Source organism: Propithecus coquereli, unplaced genomic scaffold (assembly GCF_000956105.1).
Source record: "Propithecus coquereli isolate 6110/MARCELLA unplaced genomic scaffold, Pcoq_1.0 Scaffold438, whole genome shotgun sequence".
NCBI classification, from domain to species: domain Eukaryota; kingdom Metazoa; phylum Chordata; class Mammalia; order Primates; family Indriidae; genus Propithecus; species Propithecus coquereli.
Window position 1 is genome coordinate 832687 of NW_012150152.1, and position 20804 is coordinate 853490.

Sequence of the window (20804 nt, forward strand, 5' to 3'; positions counted from 1 at the left end):
ACCATCACCCAATGGCTGCTAATGCATCAGGGACAGAGGCCACAGGAGACAGGCTCAGTCCTGGGCTCCCACGGACCCTGGCCCCCCCGACAGAGGACCCTGGGAGAGGGTGTTGGGGGAAGCCCTCCCCTTGGCCCCTGACTCCCAAGTCCAACAGCCCCCTCAGCCCCAGCCTCAAGCGCGTCACAGTCACCGCTCACCAGATGCTCCTGAACTCACATCTCCAGCCCAGGGCCTGCCATCTTCACAGGGAGGCTGTACAGACATCACAGGCATGCACACGGCCACACACGTACGCACACTCACACGCCCATGCACACAGACTCACGCTGTGTCTACAAACACATCCGCACGCTCATGTGCACACACGCCCACAATCCTGCCTGCATGCCCATTCACACATATGCACATGCCCTCACTTGTGCACACAAAAGCAAACACACGTACACTCACATGCATGCACACTAATGTGTGCACAGGCTCACACTCACATGCATACACACTCTGCACACACCTGTGCTTGCACACTTGTGCCCACTCACACCTGCCCAAACCAGGACCTCCCCTGGGACCCCCCCAGCAGCCCCAGCAACAGGTCCTCTCACCTCCTCTATCCCCACTCCAGCCCAAGCCACATCCTCTCCTGGCTGGACAAATGCAGAAGCTTCCGATTTGTGTCCCCAAGTCAACCCTGCAGCCCAAACCTCTCTGCAGGTGGCAGCCAGAGCTGCTCCAAACTGCCCACCTGAGCAGGTCCCCATGGCTGTAGGAGAAAGATTCCCCTCCACGCTCTGCCCTGCCCTGCCCTCTCCATGTGCCAACGCCTGCCTGGCTGCAGTTAGGCTAAGTGTTGCGTAGGAGCCGCGTTCCGGCCCCACCTGGAATAGTGATCCTCCTGGGACTATGGGCCCCCCCAGGGTGGGCTGTGGCTACTGCACTCACTGTGGGGTGCCCAGAGCTGGGGGGACAAATGATGCGGTGAGCCTGGGAGCCTGGCTGCTCCCCACCTGCAGCCCGGCATGGAACCCATCCTCAGCATCCCCCGCCTCGGTGCCCTTCCCTAGTCACACGACCGTTCGTGTGTGCCAGGCTAAGAGTGCAAGAATGTCAGCAGCAGCTCCAAACAGCAGCCAACCAGAGCAATAGTGGGAAGGGTCACCGATGGCAGGGAAGTCAGCAGGGGAATTCAACATGGCCCTGAGCAGGGTGGGTTCAGCCACATGCACCCCTCAGCTGGGACAAACCTCCAAACACAGGCCAACTCAGAGGGAGGCCAGGCCCTGGAGCCCACCTGTACCTGCAAACAGCACTTTGTTCCAGGATGTGATGATATAAATGACAAAATCACGATGCCAAAGTGCTGAGGGGCCGCAGGGGGGAAGGGAGGGCAGGTACATCCCCAGGGCGCCACGGGGCCGGATGCGGGGACTTCCACACATTACTTCCTTCTGTCGTGGGACATACCCTCAAAATGGGATGTGTAGCTCCAGACCCCTGGCACCTGGAGTGGGACCTTATTTGGAAATAAGGTCTTCATGGCTGCAATGAGTTAAGATGAGGTCATATTGGAGTCGGGTGGGCCTAATCCAATAGTGGTGTCCTTAGAGAGGAAGGGAACAGGCGCAATGAGAAGGCCACATGAAACGGAGGCAGAGACCGGAATGAAGCAGCCACAGCCAAGGACGGCCTGGCGCCGCCGGAAGCAGGAAGAGGCAAAGAGAGAGCCTCCCTCAGAGGCTGCAGAAGGGGTCAACCTGCTGCACTGGGACTTTAGACTTCTGGACTCCGCAACTGTGAGAGCATATATTGTTTTAAGCCACCAGGTTTGTGGTCATTTGTTGTAGGACCTGTCCCTACACGGGTGCAGAGACCCGAGGGCCCAGGCTGGGGCTGCAGGCACCAGAACCCAGGGGGAGCAGGAGAGACCCTCCAAAGGGCTAAGGGAGGGCCTGGGAGGGTTCGGGCTGAGATGTTCAGGGTGTGGGCAGCAGGGTGCAGCAGGAGGGGTGGGAACCACGCCTCGACACCTAACCTGCCACCCTGAAACGAGAGAGCTTGGAGAGACCCTTGTGGTAAGTACAGCAAGCCGGCCGGCACCACGCCTGACCAGTGGACAGGAGGCTGCCCCTGTCTGTTTAACGGGCATCAGTTTTGCTGCAAAAATAACACCAGGTGGACGGAGTGAGGCCGCCCAGACCCACAGGGGACAGTGTCTCATGACTGCACGCATGCTGCAACGTCTCCCTGGAAACCGGGCTATTCTGCTTCCTGGTGATTTGTGGGGCACCTCTGACCCTGGCTTCGGACATAGTGCTGTGGATTGTGTCCCTGGGTGTGCAGGGCTCACCCCAACAGACACTGCATGGCTGTCTGGGTGTAGACCCCCCAGCTATCTCCCGGCGCCTCCCACCTCTGCATGGCCTCTCAGGACGTCAGCTCCTCCCTGGGTGTGCAGTTAGGTGTGCAGAAAGGGGCTCTGGGCTCCGGCCTGGGCACGCTGCTCAACATCCTCGGGCCTTTGCTTCTTCACGTACAAATAGAATGTTCCCGACGGGCCGGGGCGGGAGTCCCAGCCAGCGTGAGCCACCGGACCCCGGGCTAAGACCAGCTGGCAGGGAGCCTCACCTCTCCGAGAGCCTCATGGAAACGCTGCAAACCCCGACGATGTGAAATCATCACAGGCCCAATAAAATCAGGAGAGTGTAGTAGGAGGGAAAGGGTCAGAGCCCCAGCTCCCAAGGCAGGATGCGACAGAGAATGCGGAAGGGAACATTTATAAAACCAGTCTGCCCCTGCTCTAGGAAGACAGGCTGCTGGTTCCTCGAAGAGTTAAACACAGAGTACCGCACAACCCAGCAATTGCACTCGTTGGTGTAGACCTGAGAGAACTGAAGACAGCGTTCATGCAAATCCTCCTACATGTGTGTCCATAGCAACTCAATTCCCAACAGCTGAACGGAAACAACCCAAGTGTCCATGGATGGAAGGATGGATAAACACAATATGGTCCAGCCATGCAGCAGAATATTACGCAGCCATGAAAAGGAATGGATCACTGAAACATACTAAAACGTGATGGATGACCCGTGAAAACGTGATGTTGAACGAGAGAAGCCAGACATGAAAGGCCACATGCTGTGCGATTCCACTGATAGGAACTGTCCAGATCAGGTGGGTCCACTGACAAAGAAAGCAAACTGGTGGCCGTCGGGGACCAAGGGAGGGGGAGTAGGGACAGGGGTGGGCTCGCCTTTTGGGGCTTCTTTTCCAGAAGAAACCATTCTAGAACTAGATAGAGGTGGTGGTTGCAAAATATTGGAAATGTACTAAATGCCACTGAATTATACACTTTAAAATAGCTACTTTTAGGGGGCCGGGCGCGGTGGCTCACGCCTGTAATCCCAGCACTCTGGGAGGCCGAGGTGGGCGGATCGTTTGAGTTCAGGAGTTCGAGACCAGCCTGAGCAAGACGAAGACCCCGTCTCTACTAAAAATAGAAAAATTAGCCAGGCATTGTGGTGCGTGCCTGTAGTCCCAGCTACTTGGGAGGCTGAGGTAGGAGGATTGCTTAAGCCCAGGAGTTGGAGGTTGTCATGAGCTATGATGATGCCACTGCACTCTAGCCCAGGTGACAGAGCAAGTCTCTGTTTCAAAAAAAAAAAAAAGTTAATTTTATGTTATGTGTATTTTATAATACCTTAGATAAAAAATACAAAGGAAAATGAAAGGCGTTCCCAAGGTTTTGATAGTGCAGGAGGAGTGGGCGGGGGAGCCCAAAGTGGCCCAGCCCAGTGCCACCTAACCAGGAAGCCACCACAGACACACATATACAAGGAAGAGAAACACTGACTGACTGCTAGTCCAAGACCCTCGGCCACACACTCCTCGCCCACCACACGCCCCTCACCGAGCAGCCAGGAACAGGCAGGACCACCCAGCACCCCCAGGAGAGGACAGCCGCCCTATCCACTGCAACCCAGAGGCCCTCGTGCCAATGGGCCCACACCAGAGCCCGGAACCTGGCAGGCAGGAGAAGGCTGGCCGGCCCCAGCTATGGCCTTCCTGAGGTCTGAGAAGCATTTTTTAAAAAATGCAAACTGGTGGCCAACTTTTACATGTTTTTTTAAAAAAAATTAACCTAAACATCAGAATTGCTGGCTTCTCCTGAAACTCCAGAAGTGCCGACAACCCAGGGCCGGGGTTCCTGGTCGGCTCCCCCGCCCCGCCCCCCAGGAATGGAGGCACAGCATCGGTCCCCTCATGCCCCGTGTCCCAGCTGGCCCTGGGCACCCAGCGGGCTGCAGACCCAGGGCCACGGCTCAGGCCCAGGGCCACCAAGGCCCACTCGTCCCTACTGGCCCTGGCTCCAGCTTGGCAGCTGCTCGGCCTGACTCCACGGCTGGCGGGAAGGACCCCCTTCTACAAGAAGTCCCCCCCCCCGAGAAGTGGGCCATCTGGGACGGCAAGGTTCAGAGCTCAGATGCTGCATGAGGGCCAAGCAGAGCCCGGAATGCAGGTCTCACCCTGAGCCAAAACCCCCAGGAAATCCAGCAGTTAACCATTAGCGGCCCCAGCCCGAGTGGACGCCTGACGCCTGGACGTCCGCAGAGCCCTGGGGAGGGGACGCTGTGGGGTGGGATGGGAGCTAAGACGGAGGATCTGTGGCAAGGCCTGGAGACAGGCTTTCGCAAGAGTCAGGAGTGCCTGGGGGAGTGACCCTCGCTACACCCCAACCCAGAGCCCCTGTGGAGGGGACAGCTCCACGCTGGCTCACATTGGCTCCCAACTCCAGCAGCCCCAGAAAATCCTGCGTGTCCAGCCCTGCCGCCAGGACTGGTCCCCTCTGGGGAGGGTCTGCTGGCCAGGCACTGCCCCCAGCCAGCAGGAAGCGAGGCCTGGGCGGGTGTCCAGGCACAGGGAGCCGGCCGGGAGGAGCTGCACCGGCTCAGATGGGTGCAGGGTGGGACGGCTGGGGGGCAGGCAAAGGAAGGAGGTTGGGATTTCTGAGCGGGGTGTGCAGAAAACAAGCAGGAAATGGAGGGTAGGAGACGGGGGGCGGGCCAAGGAGGTGACACTGAAGCTGGCAAGAACACTCCAGACAGGAGGCCCTGTGAGTGCCAAGGCCCTGGGTCACAGGATGAGCACGACGGGAGAGGACCAGCAAGGCCAGGGCAAGCGGGCGGTGAGGGAGCCTCAACAGAGCCGAGCCTCATGGGGTCCCACCCTGAGTGTGGCCAGAGCCACCAGAAGGACTTAACCCAGAGAGACCTCAACTGCCTTCCCTCGGCGCAGTCCCCGTGCAGAGGGGAGGCAGGACCGAGGCACCAGTGAGGGGCGAGCAACGTGGGAACAGTGGCCCATCCATGGCGAGGGGACATAGGGCAGGTGTCCTAGGCCCTCAGATTATAACCGCAGGGATGGGCCCCCCGATCCTGGCCACACATTCCAGCAACCTCTGGACACATTGGGGTGGGGAGGTGTCCAGGCACGAGGAAGACCACCCAGGGCAGGTGAGACCTGGAGACTCACTTCACCTGTCCCAGGGACCTGTCTCTCCCAGGTCGAGCCCCAGCTACACTTCCAGTTTCCCCAGAGGGCCCCAGGGGTGTCAACAGGTACACTGGTCACCCCACCTCCCGTCCACAGCCTTGCGCAGACACAGGCCCTGGCCAGCCCCCCACTCTCTCTCTGTCCCCTTCTCAAGACACTGCCCATCCTTCTTCCTGATGTCTCCCTCCTTCCCGTCCAGACCCCAACTCAGGCCTCGAGCCACTCCCGCCAAAGCTGTACCTGCTCTTGCTGCACCCCCTGTCCCCTGCCCCAGTGGCCGTGCCCACCACGAGCTTCCGCCACTGCTGGGGGATGATGTCCGACCACTGCCAGAGGGATGGGCTTGAGGGGCAGGACGGGTTTGAGAAGATACCAAAAGGGGATGGCAGGACAGAGGCCAGAGGAGCAGGTCAGGGGAGGGAGGCGGTCCCTGGCAAAGGAGGCTGTGGCGGCCCCGTCCCCTCGGCCACCACCTCCTCATGCGCAGCCCCCAACACCCAGCCTTTGCGGCTGCTGCGTCCACCGCCAGCTGCGCCCGTGCCTGCTCCAAGGCCAAGCCTCGCCCAGGAGCGCCACTGGGCTCCACGAACATCCCGAGGACCCCGCACCACCCAGTGCCTGCCGTACGGCTCACGGCTGCTGCTGGGCAGATGTCTGCGCACGGAGGGTGAGAGACCTTCCCGAGGGCCTTTCTCCCGGGCCGGGAAGGAGGTGGTGGCTCCACCAAGGACAGGTCAGCGAGGAGCAGGTGGGAGAAGCAGCTGGGCGGCTGCAGGCCTGGGCCTTTCTCGGCGTGAGGGCACTGTGGCCAAGCAGGGGCGGGAAGACACGGCCCAGCCTGCATCTGAGCACCACAGTGCTGGGGACAGGGCCAAGCAACCACGGCAGATACTGCAGGGACCCGAATGGCAGCGAGAAGGGAAGGGCCAGCCCCGCAGGAGCCCTCACCTCGGTCCACACCCTTCATCTGGGACTCCAAGGCTGCTCCTTCCCAAGCCCGTCCAGCCCCTCAAACTTGGCTCTCCAAGGACTCAGGCCTCTGTGCTCCTCACGTGTCACCCCTTTTTGTCAGTCAACTCCCACGTGGCACTCTGGCCCTGCTTCCAGAATGTTCCCTGTGATGCCCCAGGGGCCTCCTCCATCCCAGGGACCCTTCATCAGGCTCATCCCATCCCCAATTCCTCCACCCCACAACGCCTAGCTCCTCCCGGCCCTGGCAGAGGGTTCCTGGGGGTGCCCCATTCCTCACTCAGGGGCCCCCACTGTAGCTGGTGTGGTGGTCACCTCTGCCCCAAGGTTCCTGAGCACCCCCAGGCCCCACACCTCCCTCAAATGCCCTCCTCGCCACCCCTCACCATCTTTTTTCAAGCTCTCCCTAAAACTCAAAGCTGACCCCAGGTCTCCCCTGCCCCACCCCACAGCCAGCTTTGGGATCCTGTCCAAGTTCCACAGCGTGGCTCTTGGGTCCTCTGGATCTGGCTCTCCTCTCCTCCCTCCCAACCTGCCCGCTGTAGGCCTCCGACTCCGTACATGCTGTTCCTCCTCCACCCAAACACTCTTCCCCTCCCCACCCACCTCTGGCACCAACCACTCGGATCCATCCCTCCTGTCCCACCTCGGGGCTCTCGCTCTCCTCCTCCAGGCAGCCCTCCTGGCAAACACAGCTCCCTTCACAGAACACCAACTGTACAAGCTATGGTCCTAAAGACTCTGCATGCACTGACAAGGTCAACCCCCTTCATGGCACAACATACAGATGGGGAAACTGAGGCAGGGGCCAGTTACGTGCTTGTCCAGAGTCACATAGCTAGGAAGAGCACAGGACTTAATATTGTTGAAACGGCCAGAACTACCCAAACTGATCTACAGATTCAATGCAATCCCTATCCAAATCCCAACTTTTTTATAGTAACATAAAAAAATCCACCCTAAAATTCATATGGTGGCCAGGCATGGTGGCTCATGCCTATAAACCCAGCACTTTGGGAGCCTGAGGGGGGAAGATTCCTTGAGATGAATCTGGACAACATAGGGAGACCCTGTCTCTACAAAAAAATTAAAAAATGAGCCGGACGTGGTGGTGCACACCTGCAGTCCCCGTTACTCAGGAGGCTGAGGCAGGAGGATCAAGTGAGCCCAGGAGTTTGAGGCTGCAGTGAGCTGTGATCATGCCACTGCACTCTCACTTGGGCAAAAGAGACTTTCTCTCAAAAAAAACACAAGAAACAAAACCAAACAAAAAGAATGAAGTTGGACCCTTATCTAACACCATACACAAAAATTAAGTCAAAACGGATCAAAGACCATAAAACTAAAAAACTAAAACCATAACTATATAACTAAAACCATAAAAGCTGAAACTATAAAACTAAAACTACATATGCTAAAACTATAAAACTCTGAGAAGAAAACAGAGGAAAAGCTTCGCAGCACTGGGTTTGGCAATGATTTCTTGGATCTGACACCAAAAGCACAGGCAACAAAAGAAAAAATACACACACTGGACTTCGCCAGAATTAAAAACATTTGTGCATCAAAGGACACAATCAAAGGAGTGGAAGGGCCCATTCCCATGGAATGGGAGAAAATATTTGCAAATCATGTAGCTGATAGGATTAATATCCAGAATATGTAAAGAACTCTTACAACCCAACAACAAAAAGAAAACAACCTAATTTAAAGATAGGCAAAGGACTTGCATAAACATTTCTCCAAAGAAAATGTACCAATGGCCAACAAGCAGAGCAGATGCCCAACATCAACATTCGTTAGGAAACGCAAATCAAAACTACAATAGCAACTTACACCCGCTAGGATGGCTATGATCAGAAAACCAGAAAATAAGTGTTGACGAGGATGTGGAGAAATTGGAACACTCAGGAATCACTGACAGGGATGTAAAATGGTGTAGCCGCTATTGGAGAACACTGTGGCAGTTCCTCAAAAACTTAAACATAGAATTACCATATGATCCAGCAATCCCATGTCTGGGAATATACCCAAAAAAATTCAAAGTAGGAACTCACAGAGATATTTGTACGCCGATGTTCATAGCAGCACTACACACAATAGCCAAACGGTGGAAACAACCCAAGTGTCTGTCAACGGATAAACGAATAAACAAAATGTGGTCCATCCATACAACGGAGTAAGTCGGCCTTAGAAAGGAAGGAAGTTCTGACATGTTACTACGCGGATGAACCTTGCAGACGTTATGCTGAGTGAAATAAGCCAGACGCAAGAGGACAAATACTGTGTGACTCCACTTACATGAGATCCCTGGCGTCCCCAAACTCAGAGAGACACAAAGTAGAAAGGCGGGTGGCAAGGGCCGGGGGCGGGGGGGGGGGCGGGTGTGCAGTGGGTGTTCGACGGGGACGGAGCTTCCGTCTGGGAAGATGAGCGAGCTCTGGAGACGGACGGTGGTGATGGCTGGACAAAAGTGTGAGCGCGCTTAATGCCCCAGAATTGCACACTGAAAGAGACTAAGATGGCAACTTGCGTGTTACGTGTATTTTACCACAATTTTAAAAAAAGAAAAAGTATGAAAAGAAAATGAGCACTTCGCTTCTGTGACGACTCGAGGTCCTGGTGTGACCACCGCACCTAGGTCACGTGGCACGTTCACAGTGAGGGAAGCTGGGTGAGGGGCGTCGGGGACCCTCTGCACCGTCTCCGCAACTTTTCACAAAGTCTAAAAAACTATCCCATGAGAAAAAGTTAAAGGAAATGAACAGCACCCCTGAAATGAAGCTAAACAGATGGTTCATAAGCCTCAGAGTAGCATCTGTCACACGCTGGGCCGTGGCACGAAGGTGAACAAGGCATGATCCTGCCCTTACAGCTGCCCGAGTGGCACCTCGACTACCGGCCTCAGGCAAGCGGCCATCCCACAGGGCGCAGCAGGGCCAGGCCCGGGGCTAAGAGCCCTGCGCGGGCACGCCGACTACTCCATAGGACAGCTCTGCAACAGGGCTGGCAGCATCCCCTTTACAGAGAGGGCACACTCAGGCACAGGCGAACAGAGCAGCGAGACAAGCCCTTTGGCTGGGCGCTGGAGGCCGTGGGGCAGGAATCTTGGGTACAAGTGTCCCCCAAGCAGCCCCCACCCTCTGCTGACCCTGGCGGCTCCTCCCACCGCCTTTGCCTAGCCAGCAGCGCAGGGATTAGCGGCTCCAGGCGGAACAGAGGCCGAGGCCACCTGGGGGCAAAGACAGGCTGCTGGGGCCATAAATCACCCCTGGGGTCTGCACATTTATTCTGTGATGATTTAATGAGCTGCTCCTGTCCTAATTACAGCCACCAAACTTGCCTGCCTGGGAGGACAGAAGGGATTCCCACAGTGCAGTGGAAACAAGATGCTCACAGATGCACGGGCACCCAGGGAGGAGGGCAGCAGGGAGCCTCTGCCTTCAGTTGCTGGAGAAAAAGCAGCAGCAGACACAGGGGCCCCTCCAGGCAGCCTTGCCGCAGGCCCCCTTCCCCCCTTCCGCAGCCAGGGCAGCCAGGAAGGTGGATACCTCGCCCGCCTGTCTGCTCAGCCTCCCCGTGTCCCCAACCTGAGGGACGGCCAGCCCTGCAGCACCAGCCCCGGGCGCCATGCCTGGCTGCGCTGACACTTCCTCCCAGAGGTTTCCAGGCGAGTGACCAGCTGGCATGCACCCATCCACCCTCTGCACCCAGGTGCGTGGTGCCAGATGCAGAGGAAATGGGAAGTGCTTTGGTGTTTCTGTTTTCAATTTTAATCTAAGTTTTGAAACATAAATGATTTTTTTATTTAAGAAAAAAAAAGTCATGGCAGAGAGCTTCCCTCCAACACAAATCCCAGCAGGAGGGGGTAGGACAGCGTGCAGAAGTTCTCAGGGGGCTTCACTCCCTGGATGGGAGCCCCCGGGCTCCAGGGTGGTCTTCGGGATGGGCAATTCGACAGCACAGGAATGGGGAGGGCGGGGGCCGGAGCGGGCGGTGGGTGCACGGGACAGGGTATTAGCATACCCAACTGGTGACAAACAAGAAAGCCGCCCTTCCATGCAGACTTGGAACTGCGCACACGCACGCACGCACACGCACACCTGCCACAGAGCAAGGCTGCTGGGACCGGCGGGATGTACCCAAGTACAGAGAAGGGCGACTTTCACGTACGAAAGCAGGACCCAAAGTCTCTCTGCTGCTGCAGAACTGACTTTCCTCAGTGTGAGGGCCACCAGAGGGCAAGACACAGCCATTTAATATAAATGTCCCCTTGCCACCCCTCCTGGGGCATCGGACCTTCCGATGAGTATGAACTGGTGCCCTTGGGCCAAGCGCCCGCCTTCGCTGAGCCCCGACGTCCCCGCAGACCCCAGCGCCCACCATCTCCTGGGGGATGCCCGCCCCCTCCCAGGTGCCTGCTGTTCCTGCCGTGTTCCTCCCAGGCCTGTCTCCACGCAGCAGGCAGAGGGATCTTTGCTAAACATAAATCTCACACCACTGCCCTGCTCAAAACCTTCCCGGGGCACCCATCGCCCCAGGACCAGGCTCCAAGCCCTCGCTGGGGCCTCGGTCCCCCAGCTCACCAGCACGACCTCAGGGCCAGGGCCCACGGGCTCTGGGTGGCTTTTCTGTGCACTCCCCAGGGCAGGGTCTCCAGTCCACTTGTTCCGCGAGGCGCCCCGGGGCCCGGCACGCAGGGGGTGCTGAGCGAAGGGACTGACCAGCGCAGGGAACCTCGTCGGGCCACCCCAGCGCTTCTCACGCTCTCCCTCGGGATGCTCACAGGGCTGGACGGGCACCCACACTGCCCTCAGCCTGGCCCACCCTGAGGGTCCACCGGAACGTGCCACGCGCGTCAGTATAGACTCAGCAAAATCAGAGCTCCAGGACTGCCACGCCACTCTCCCGCTCTGGGGCCAGACACAGGCCTGTCCTCAGGGAGGTCAGACTCCAGCGCCTGCCCTCAGGTTGCCTGCTGAGCGCCTGCTGAATGCCTGCCCAGTGCCCCCGACAGCCCGTCCCGAGTGCGCTGTGTACACACCACGTGAACACACAACATGCCTTAACTCACCCAAGTCTCGCCACCATCTGATGAGGCGGAGACCACCGTGACCCTCATTCACCAAAGAGGGAGCAGAGCCCAGAGCAGGCCTAATGTCACCCGGCGGTGGAGCAGGGAGTAGGCTGAGGCCGGCCGTGCGGCCCTGCCCATCCCACGCTCTCTCCCATCCGTGCCCATCCGAGAACCCCGGGCGGAGGCCTGAGCCAAGCTTCATCCCGTCTGGCAGATAATAAATATTGACTCTCTCTGCGGCCCTGGCCCTCGACGTATGTGGTGGCTTCCTTGTTTGCACACCTGGACCCCCATCCGGTGGGTGGCACCACAGCCACGCCTGGCTGAGACAGGGTACCCTCCTCTGCCCCAGGGTCATGCAAGACGTGCACAGGGGAGGGCAGGGGCCCAAGACGTACCCCAGCCAGAAACGGGGGCCTGTCTCATCCCACGAGCTCCAAGGCGGGGTGGGACTCTCCTATACCCACCCCCTCGTCTCTGGCTCCCACGCTGTGGCCTGGGAGCCCCCACACACCCTCCCAGTACACCCTGTCACTGTTACCTCCTGAACACCCCAAAGCATCCCCCTTGCCTGGCACACCTCAAGCCACTGCACCCTCCGCCCTACTGCAGGGGGCTCAGGGACTCACCGGTGGGGCCACTGCCAGGCGTGCCCTGGAGAGCTCCACGCGCACACGCACGCACAGGACAGACATGAGAAATGGAAGGTGCTGAGCAGCAGCCTTGGTCTCTACCACTCCACCGCCAGTCGTGACAGCCACAAGTGTCCCCAAACGTTGCCAATGCCCCTGGGCAGACCTATCTGCACGGAGCGAGCTACACTCCCTGACACTGTGCTTGGGCTGGGCTCTCCCAGGCCCGTCTCTGCCCAGGCCGGACCCCACCCCTTATGTCCTCAAGGCAATTTACAGAGGGTCCCGTTTAAAAAGAAACCTCCAGCACCAAGGACTCAAACCCTGAGCCCTGAGGCGCAGTCCCCGATGCATCTCATAGAGCCCCCAGCTGGAACCAGAAAGCCCGGGCAAGGAGCACAGTTGGGTGACACTCAGCTCTGGGCTCTCACCTGGGGTAACCTAATTAACCCCACCCAGCCCTGTGTGCAAGGACAGGAAGGCCCACCACACAGACAGGAGCCCAAGAGGCAGAGCGGGCATAAGACTGGCCAAGGTGGGGGTGCTCTGGCGCTGTGCCAACCTTGAGGACGGTGGCAGGGAAGACCCTCCCCGGCTGTTTGGTCCAATGACAACCACTGTGCATCAACCCAGGCCCAGACAGCCAGCTCCCCCCATGCCCAAGGCTGACCCTCTCTTCCACCTGGCACCATCCTAGGTGAGCCGGGTGCCCAGGTCTCCAAACAAAGTGTGTACCGCAGGGTCCCCAGACCCCCACTTGAAATGCCAGCCCGGACCTTAGGGAACAGAATTAATCATGGGGAGCCACGGGGTCTGCATCCCTCAACTCTCAAGTGGTTCAGAGGCCCCCAAAAGTGGGAGAAGTGCCATCTGCCTTGCTCTCCCTAACTGTCCTGCACTCCAGCCAACCTTCCTTGTTGCTCTGGGTCAGTGGGTCTCAAACTGCAGGTGAGACCTCGGGCACGGAGGCCACATATTCCTTCTGTAAACGGCCAGATGGAAAATATCTTTGGCCCCGTGGGCCATATGGTCTGTCACATGACACTCTGCCGTAGTCCCAGAAAAGCAGCCACAGACAACACATGAAGGAACGGGCGTGGCTGTACTCTAATACACCTTATTTACAAAAGTTGGCACAGTTTGTGGAGCCTTAGACCGGTGAGTTACAATATCAATTCAGTGGGTCCAAACTGGCATTTTTTTTTTCTGAGACAGGGTCTCACTCTGTCACCCAGGCTGGAGTACATGGGTGTGATCACAGTTCACCGCAGTCTCCAACTCCTGGGCTCAAGTGATCCTCCCACATCAGCCTCCCAAGTAGCTGGGACAACAGGTACGCCACCATACCTGGCCCCAACCGGCACTTTTTATTAAAGAGAACAGTGCCAGGCGTGGTGGCTCATACCTGTAATCCCAGCACTTTGTGAAGCCAAGGCAAGATGATCACTTGAGGCCAGGAGTTCGAGACCAGTCTGGGCAACACAGCAAGACCCCATCTCTAAAAAAAAATTTTTTTTAATTAGCAAGGCACGGTGGCGTGTGCCTGCAGTTCCAGCTACCTGGGAAGCTGAGGCAAAGGATCCTTGAGCCCAGGAGTTGGAGGTTAGAGTGAGCTATGATTGCGCCACTGCACTCCAGCCCAGGCAAGAGAGCAAGACCTTGTCTCAAACAAAACAAAACAAAACAAAACGAACAGAACAGACATTAACATGTCTGCACACAGTAAGGGTTGGACTCCTTGATAAATTTTGTTTTGACCGCATGTTTGGTGGTAGGTGCTGGGAAGTCATGAAAAACGAATTTCTAACCATGGGTCACAGTCAGGAAAGCGAGAAAGCCACCGATCAAGAAGCCGCAGGGCTCCTCAGCCAGCGACACGCACCCGCACTCACCTAGCCCTGCCACTCTGGGTTCCACACACCCTGCAGGTCCAGGAAGCCCTCCTGGATTCCCCAGAGCAGGTGGCCTGGCCACTGCACACCCTGACCACCTCCTCTGAACACCTGCCCCCAACTGCATCACTATGCACAGCAATTCCACTCCCAGGTATCTGCCCAAAAGAACTGAAAACAGGGACTCAAACAAATCCTTACACGCGATTGTTTATAGCAGCGCGATTCTCAGTAGCCAAAAAGTGTAAACAACCCGAATGGCCATCAACGCACGAACAGATAAACAGAACGTGGCCCATCCATGTAACGGGACAGTGCTCAGCCGCGGGAAGGCAGGAAGCTCCGACACCTGCCACCACGTGGATGCACCTCAAAAACGTGCTGCCGAGCGAGAGAAGCCGGACACCAAACGCCACACGGTGTGTGACTCCACTAATGTGGAGTGTCCAGAACGGGCCGATCCACAGAGACAGGAAGCAGATCGGTGGCCGCCAGGGGCTGGGGGAGGGGTGTGGGGAGTGACTGCTGATGGGGACACAGTTTGCTTTTGGGAAGATAAAAATGTGCTGGAAGTAGACAGAGGTAGTGTGAATTGTATACTAAATACAGTGTGAATTGTATACTAAAACGGTTAATTTTATGTGAATTTCAATCCATCTTTTAAAAAGTAAGAGAACAAAAAAAAAGACACTACATGGCTCTAAGATCTGCCTCCTGACTAGACACGACCATGGAAAGTTCTCGGCACAGACCCCTGGGCCCGTGGGGACACTGAGCAGTCACCTGTGGGATGCACTCATGGGAATGCCCGAAACAGCGCTGGGTTACCCTGGGAGGGCTCCTTACAAATGGCGACCGTCAGATTAACCGAGAAGCTTCTTCTGCGCTGGCCACGGAAAAAGTGGTGCTCGGTCTGGTCCAGACCTGACAGACAAGAGAACCTTGAGCCACGCACAAAGGTTCCTGTGATGGTGCCACACGGCCACTGCCTCCAAGACCACAATAGTTAATGTCTGAAAATGATGGCTTCCAGGTCAAGGCTGCAAGAGCAACATGGGTTTAGCTCAGGAAACTGAGTCGCACAAAAGAAACCAAGGCCCCATCGGGGCCATGGGGACTCTCCAAGCAACAGAAGGGTCTAGATTGTGTGTGTGCGTTTGTTTGTTTGTTTGTTTTTTGAGATAGGGTCTCGCTCTGTTGCCTGGGCTAGAGTGCAGTGGCGTCATCATAGCTCACTGCAGCCTCCAACTCCTGGATTCAAGCGATCCTCCTGCCTCAGCCTCCTGAGTAGCTGGGACTACAGGCACCACCATGCCTAATTTTTCTATTTTTTGAACAGATAGGGTCTTGCTGTCACTCAGGCTGGTCTCAAACTCCTGGCCTCAAGAGATCCTCCCACCTCGGCCTCCCAAAGTGCTGGGATGTAATTTTTAACTCCTTGTTTCAGACACGTGGTTGCATGGTCACCCTGGGGCTCGAGGCCAGCTCTGCCTCTTCCCAGCTGGGACAGTGCTGTGGGTCTGTTTCCCCATCCACGAGATGCAAAAGAGGACACCTCCTCTCTGAACACCAAGAATCTGGGACTAAGTGAAAGTCACACGGTGCTGAGCAGGGGGCAGGAATCCTTGGGTACAGGGATAAATTTTTACCTTCCTCTCGGAGAAGGCTCTGGTCACCCCATCTCCCGGCCCCCACTCTCAGATACGATGCCGATTCTCACGCTACACGCTGCCCCTCCCCCACACGTCGCGCCCAGACGCCTTGGTGCGTACCTGCAGGCTCCACCAGGCCCCCACCCCAGGGTGGTCTCCACAGGGCACCTGGCGCTGCAAGATCTGTCTCAGGTGTGGAGGCCAGGGAGGCTCCTGTGGCTGTTGTCACAAATGTCCACAAACTAGGGAGGGCATAAAACAAAAGACATTCATTCCCTCACAGTTCAGGAGGCCAGAAATCCAAGATCAAGGCCGCTGCGCTCTGGAGGCTCCAGGGGAGGAGCCTTCCCGTCCCTCCCAGTGCTGGGGGCTCCTCGGCTGGAAGTGCTCCTCGGCTTGTGGCCACATCACCCCGATCGCTGCCTCCATCATCACGTGACGTTCTCCCCTGCGTCCCCGCGTCCTCTCCTCTTTTTATAAGGACGCCAGTCATTGGATTTAGGGCCACCTGAAATCCAGGCTGAGCTCATCTCCAGATTCTTACCTTAACTGCAAGTGCAGAGACCTTTTTTCCAATTAAGGTCCCACGCACAGGTTCCAGGGGTTATGAGGTGGACAAATGTTTTTTAAGGGCCACCATGCAGCCCGCTACGGGTGTGCAGCTCACAACGTGGACGGTGTTGGGATGGGTGGGGTTTTCGGAGGGGGCGGGCGGCGCAACGGGGAGGGCAGTGCCCTCGTCCTCTCGACAGAGCAGCTCAGGGACTTCTGCGTGTATGCTAAGGCTGCAGATGGCACCAGACAGTCGAAGCAGCCGGCACAGAGGCAAACAGTGCCAAAGCCAGGATTGGGGGCGGGCTCCAAGCTCAGCTAACCTGAGCTACCCTGGCGCCGTGCCTGAGGCCTGGGGACCTGTTTTACTCCCACCCATGCTGTGCGAAGCCACCACCCTCACAGGGTAGGACCAGGAGGGCGCCCTCCTTCCTATAGCCCTGGCCGTGCCACCGCGAATGCTTTCCCTGGGACTTTTTCTAGCTCAGGTGCTGCAGGCTGGAGGTGCTTAATGATCAGTCACATGAGGAGCCCCCTATGTCCTGAGCCTTTGGCCAGCGGGTGACATGACCCCTCCCTTCCCCCCAGCGCCCAACATCCGATCTACCAGCACATCTGGGCAGCTCTGCTGCTGAAATGCCACCAAAATCCACCTGCTCCTGGCCACCCCCCTGCTCAGACATCACTCCCTGTGACCCGGACGTCCACAGTGGCCACTCACCCCTCACCCGGTCCACGGACAGCCACAGCCATCTTCCTAGTACGTGACGTGCCCTTCAACGGATAAATGGAGAGTTGCCATGTGACCCGGCAACTCCACTCCCGCGGAGACGGAGACACACGTCCGCGAAACACGAGGACACAAATGCCCACAGCAGCACGATTCGCAACAGCCGAAAGGTGGAAACAGCTCAAGTGCTGGCGGACAGAGGGACACACGAAAACGCGGCAGGTCCGCACAACGGAGTATTACTCGGCCGTACAAAGGACGAAGCGGCAGATAGGGCGACAACGACGGCCCGACACTGTGCGCGTGCTTAACACCCTGAGTTAACCTGTACGCTCGGAGAGGGTTACGATGGTAAATTTTATATTCTGTATGCTTCGCCACAGACTTTTTTCAAACAGGAACGAAGCACTGACACATGCTACAACATGGAAGAGCCTCAAAGACAGGATGCCCACGGAAAGAAGCCAGTCACAAAAGGCCACATGCCGTATAATTCTATTTACATGAAATGTCCCCAACAGGCAAATCCACAGAGACACAAAGCAGATTAGCGGCAGTCGGGAGCTGTCGGTAGGGGAGGGGGGCTGGCGGCCAAGGGGGACAGGGTCCCCTTTTGGGATGATGGACGTGTTCTACAGGCGACTGGTGGTGGCTGTACGACTGGGGATACACCAAAAACCACTGAATGGTGGGTTGAATGATGTTGCAGGAGTTGTATCTGAACAAAGCGGTTTCGAAAATCAGCAGCAGAACAGGCCCCTCACCACTGCGATCCTCCCTGGGACCCTCCCGGGGTGGAGGCGTCCGAGCCCCTCCAGCCTTACCACCCCCCTCCCTCCCAGGACACAACCTCACAGCGTTCCGCCCACTCCCAACCTTGCCACGTCCTTCCCACCTCGCGGCCTCTGCACTTGCCTGTCCCCGACTTGGAACGCTCTCCCCGGTTCTTGAGGTGTAGGGATGCTCCGTGTCACCGCCTACACGCTGGCCCCCACCCTTGCCCCTCCTAGCGCATTGCTGTGCTGCTTCTCTCCCAGCACGTATCATCCTGTTTCATTCATTTGCAGAGATTTTCTCCTGTCCCCCCCAAAACCACACCAGCTCCCCGAGAGCAGAGCCCCAATATGCCTCGTACACCACCGAGGTCCCCAGCACCTAACACAGTCCCTGGAACATTCTAGGCAATGAAAATTGTCATTTGGTGGAATGAATGAGCTGCCCCAACTTTACGGGTCCAGATTCTGAGACTCAGAGAGGTTAAGAAACCTGCCAAAGTCACACAGCAGAGCACCAACGTTCTCCCCGCATATCACGCCACCCCAAGTCTGAGGATGGAAAGGAACACTCACGTACTCACCCCCTGCCCTGAGACCTGCTAACTGCCTCCCGACATTACACCCCATACCCCCACCCAACACAGCCCTCGGGTCCCTGTCCCCTGGTGAGTATTTACTCTCCTGGACGAATGCCTGCCGACTCGCCTTCCACTGAGACAAGGCACCTCAGGTGTGCCCATCAGCACCGACGACCGTGAGCAGACACACAGGAGTAGGTGTGCCGTCCTTCGGAATTCACGAGAGGGGAGCAGGTGTGCCACGGCCACGGCCATGGCCGCTAGGGGAGGGCAGGAGCGGAGCCCGCACCGGGACCTGCAGACGGCCACTGGCCATGTGCAGTGGCCCGGTCAGGCTGGGAATGAGTTTGTCCATCCTGCTTACAGCCTGCCCAAGGCGGCACAGCCACATGGGTGGGTGCAAAGGGTTGAACTCGACCTGCCCAGGTGCAAAGCTCGCACCCTGGCCCCTCAGTGCTACCCTCTAACCAAAGGTTTCTCAGCATTGGCACTACCGACCTCCGGGGCCGGATTGCTCTCCATGGTGGGGGCATCCTGTGCATTACAGGACTGGGCAGCACCCCTGGCACCAGATGCCAGGAGCACCCACTGGTCATGACGACCAAAAATGCCTCCAGACATTGCCAAGTGTCCCCTGGCGGGGACAGAACGGTACAGTGCTCTGTCTCTTAAAAATCAAGAGCATGCTTACCTCTGCCCAGGGTCCCTCCGCCCCCCGCCCCAGGTGTACGCAGAGAGAGGGACGCAGGAGAAAGGAAGATGGGAAATGTTTACCAGACCCAAGAGAACCGCTGCCCGTGGATCTTAGAAATTCCTAAATGCATCCATCAATGAATGGATAAACAAATACAACATATCTCTGCAATGGAGCATTACTCAGCCATGAAAAGGAACAACACGCTGATGCCATGCTACAACGTGGGTGAACCCAGAAAACATCATGCTGCGTGAGAGATGCCAGACACAGAAGGCCACACGTTGTATGACTCCATTCATATGAAATGCCCAGAACAGGCAACTCTGATAGATTAGTGGCTGCCAGGGCAGGGGGAGGGGGAATGAGGAGTAACTGCTAATGGGGACAGGGTTTCCTTTTGGAGGGATGAAAAATGTTCTTGAACTACACATTGGTGATGGTTGCACAACTCTGCAAATACACTAAAACCACGGCACCGTACACTTTAAACAAGTAAAGTGTATGATATGCGAATCGTATCTCAATAAAGCTGTTATTTTAAAGAAATCTTTTCAACAACAATAATCCATTTCCAACTCCATGCAGAAACCGGACTTCCAACAGCACTGACAGCTGTGAACCTACTGTAACCACTTCCTTCCTGTCGCCGTACAAATATTTGACCCCAACGGCACGCTAGCACACACTGTGCAGGAGACAGGCGGCAGTGGACACTCCTGCCGCGGGAGCCCGGACCTATGGGGACACTTGGGTCGTACGCTTTCTTTCATTCATTCATTCATTCATTCATTCACCAGCCATCTCTGTCCCTACATCCTGAGCGAGGACGTAGCTGTCGGACAGATGTGTCACACTCACCTGTGGCAGTGCCTCGCTGACAGGGAGCACCCAATCAATACGAACACAGGAGTGAAGACACAGATCCCGGTCTATAAAGTCACAATCTCACAGAGGAACAAGCAACTAATTATAAAATAACATGACCTTCAAGTTCCACCTGAGGAATGAGAGACTGAGGCAAGTCCACCTGGGCCAGTCAGATCGGTGCCTGAATGCAGGGATGCAGGCGTCTGCAACGCCCACCCAAACCCTCCCCAAGGCCCCAGGGTGCAGGACAGGGGCGCCACCGCTCTGAAGAATACAATGGAGACTCGCTGCCACCTGTGCAAAGCACATTCACTTTCTTGACCTGCGAAGAAGGTCTTACTGGACACGCTTGAGGAAGGGAGTAAACTGAGGCCCCTCAAAGGAGCTAGGGTGTGTGCCATGCTCGAACCCCACCCCCAACCAAGCCCCTGCTCAGGGCCCATAGCGACTTCCCAGGTGAGATTAGCAGGGTACCTGCTCTGCCAGCCAGGAGCCTGGCAAATCCTGGCCTGCCCCTGTACACCACATGTGCCCAGCCACCTGAGGCAGACCTGTCCCTTCACTATGGTCCTGAGAGGGCAGGGGCCATCTGTGGCCAGCTGTCCCCTGTCCCAGTGAGAGGAACATCACCTGGTTCCCACCATATGGGCTGCACGGGGAAGGGGCAGCTGTCTCCACTCCAAGTTCCAGGACTGAGCACAGTCTGCTTTCTTGGACCCCACGGGGGAGGGGATCTGAACCTTTCTGCCAGGTGTCCAAGAGGAAGAGATACCCGTCCCATCTCGGGTCTGCAAGTGGGGACATCTGTTCCTTCCCCAACACCCAGGGAGTA

At 57.1% G+C, this 20804-nt stretch overlaps 1 protein-coding gene across 1 annotated transcript in view; it reads right to left on the minus strand.

Annotated features, from left to right (window-relative positions):
* Nucleotides 1-20804, minus strand: part of CRTC1 (CREB regulated transcription coactivator 1) — a 66861-nt gene that overhangs the window by 45393 nt on the left and 664 nt on the right. The gene's annotated exons all lie outside the window — the stretch shown is intronic.